The sequence below is a fragment of the Neltuma alba genome, unplaced genomic scaffold (assembly GCF_004799145.2).
Source record: "Neltuma alba isolate B1F8T4 unplaced genomic scaffold, ASM479914v2 tig00004709_pilon, whole genome shotgun sequence".
In the NCBI taxonomy this organism is placed as follows: domain Eukaryota; kingdom Viridiplantae; phylum Streptophyta; class Magnoliopsida; order Fabales; family Fabaceae; genus Neltuma; species Neltuma alba.
The window spans coordinates 49,179-52,158 of record NW_021633830.1 but is presented as its reverse complement, the minus strand read 5'-3'; the positions used below and the strand labels follow the sequence as shown (position 1 = coordinate 52,158).

General features: G+C 40.5%; 1 pseudogene; it reads left to right on the top strand.

The window, feature by feature from the left end:
- Nucleotides 1-629: 629 nt before the first annotated feature.
- On the top strand, nucleotides 630-2,700 carry LOC114745556 (cytokinin dehydrogenase 1-like; annotated as a pseudogene).
- Nucleotides 2,701-2,980: the final 280 nt, after the last annotated feature.

Sequence of the window (2,980 nt, the reverse complement as noted above, 5' to 3'; positions counted from 1 at the left end):
CTACAACCAATTACCTGTAAGTCAAAATGGTCCCCAATCCAATGCCATCCTAGGCTTACTTTCGGTACACTATTAGCATTATGCATGACATTGTTGCGTCATAATTTTCTAGAGAAGAAAATATATCAGTGGCAATATATTTTGAATTTGAGTCCAAATAAATAGTTCCGCGTTAAAAAAGAAAAGAAATATATAAACAATAATTCATAAATATAATATATTTTGAACTTTTATGGTAACATGGTTATTAAATTCATATCGCATACCTCTTCTTAGAACCTAATAATGACGATTTTTCTTGCATATCATCTCAAAAGTCAAAACTCTTTCCCATCTTTAACATCTAACAATAGATATTAGAGCTACACATTCCTATTCTTGTAAACCCCACCTCATTATTGACAATCAGTAGTTGAGTGTGAAATGTGCCAAATCCCACGTCTGAGAACCATTAGTCCCACGGAGAGATTTATGTTCTTTAAGTCCACTGAAAATGTTGAACATGCCTTCTTCCTAAAAAGAAAAGGGCCACACCAGTGACGAAGTGTTATAAATTCCCCCCTTGATCTGTGCCTGAGCAACTTCAACATCCACCACCCCCCCCCCCAAAAAAAAAAAAAAAACCCTCTTTCGTTTGGCCGCGCTCCTCTAAATTTCTTCTATTCCCCGCCTCCAAATACAGCATTCAATCCCCTCATTAGCCCCTATCCTGCTGAGCAAACTTCAGAGAAAATATGGGGTCATTGCCTTCTGATTGTTTTGAACGTAGCAAGTTCTTATTTTTTATAGTCTTCTTAGTTGTGAGCCTGAACTGTTTACCAATTAAAGCTAACCAATGCAGAAATAACTCTGTTGCTACCCCAAGAATTCCTGCCTATGATATTCTTTTGTCATTGCAAACACTAGCTCTTGATGGTTACTTCAGTTTGGAAGACAATGAACATGCAGCCAAAGACTTTGGTAACATATATCATTGTCCACCTCTGGCAATTCTGCATCCAAAAGCAGTTTCAGACATCTCACGCACAATAAAGCATATTTTTGAAACGGATTCTACTTCAGAACTAAAGATTGCAGCCAGAGGCCACGGTCACTCTCTTCAAGGTCAGGCACAAGCATATCAAGGCCTAGTTGTGAACATGGAGTCGCTGGAGGGACCGGAAATGACTGTTCATGGTGGAGAATTTCCTTACGTGGATGTTTCGGCCGGTGAGTTATGGATAAACATTCTGCATGAGACCCTTAAGCACGGGCTGGCACCTAAATCTTGGACAGATTATCTTCATCTTACTGTTGGGGGAACTCTATCAAATGCTGGAATAAACGGACAAGCCTTCAGGCATGGACCCCAGATCGATAACATCTTCCAGCTGGAAGTAGTCACAGGTATTATTGATCAAGCAAAATCTATTATCCTTCCCCCACTAAATAGGATTTTATATAGTATGGTTCTGGACAAATCTTGGAGCATATCAGAAATCACATGAGGATATTATTTTAGTAGCTTAATGACAACAGGAACATATTTGAAGTGAGAAACTTCGTTCAACATACTGAGCAAATGTTTTCGCGTGACAATCCCTTTGAACGTTTACCACTAATCTGGTACGCAAAACATATTTGTTGTAGGAAAAGGAGACGTGCTTACCTGCTCAGAGAACCAGAATGCCGACCTTTTTACGGTGTTCTTGGTGGACTTGGTCAATTTGGAATCATAACCAGGGCTAGAATTTCTCTTGAACCAGCGCCAATGAAGGTAACTGTACATTCATGTTTTCAGATATTAGTACAAATTCACTCCTAGCAAATGTCTTACTTGTGACATGATCATCGACTTTCTGCCAGGTGGAATGGATTAGGGTGTTGTACTCAGAATTCTCAATATTTGCAAGGGATCAAGAGTACTTGATATCGCTAGAAAATACATTTGATTATGTTGAAGGATTCGTAATCATAAACAGAACGGGCATTCTTAATAACTGGAGGTCATCCTTTAATCCCAAAGACCCACTTCAAGCCAGCCAATTCAATTCAGATGGGAGGACCTTCTACAGTCTTGAGGTGGCAAAATACTTCAACCCAGACGAAACTGAAGCCATGAATCAGGTTAGGAATTCTGTAGCTAGGTCGTTAACCTTAGCAAATTGCTAGTAACCAGAGAGTCTTCACTGAGAATTCGGTGGTTCTATCTCATTTATACCTCTTGAAATGCAGGAAGTTGACCGACTGTTATCAGAGCTGAGCTATATTCCATCGACACTTTTCCTATCAGAAGTGTCTTACGTGGATTTCCAGGACAGAGTGCATGCTTCTGAGATGAAGCTGAGAGCCAAGGGCTTGTGGGAAGTTCCCCATCCTTGGCTCAATCTTATGATCCCAAGAAGCGGAATCCATGAGTTTGCACATGAGGTGTTTGAGAAAATTCTTGGGGAAACAAGCAACGGTCCCATACTCATATACCCCGTCAATCAATCAAGGTACTATTATCTTGTCAACCCTTAACGGAACCAATCATGGTCCACCTTAAAGCTAGCAAATGATAATCGTAACCTTTCTCTCGTAATAGGTGGAACAATAGAACGTCTTTGGTCACACCAGAGGAAGATGTTTTCTACCTGGTGGCATTTCTTTCTTCGGCCGTACCATTTTCGACAGGGAAAGATAGCTTAGACTACATTCAAAGGCGAAATGAAAGGATCATAGAGTTCTGCGAGCGTGCTCAGCTAGGAGTGAAGCAATATCTTGCACATCACAGGACACAAGAAGAATGGGAAGGCCACTTTGGGACAAGATGGCAAGTGATGAGACGAAGAAAATCAGAGTATGACCCATTGGCAATTCTTGCCCCTGGCCACAGAATCTTTCAAAAGCCAATGTCCACCACCTTTTGACTATTATGTTTGTGAATTATTGGCAATTAATGAATTATATGCATTTTCGGCTTTCAGTAACTGTGAGCACGACCATTGTTGCTTCTTCC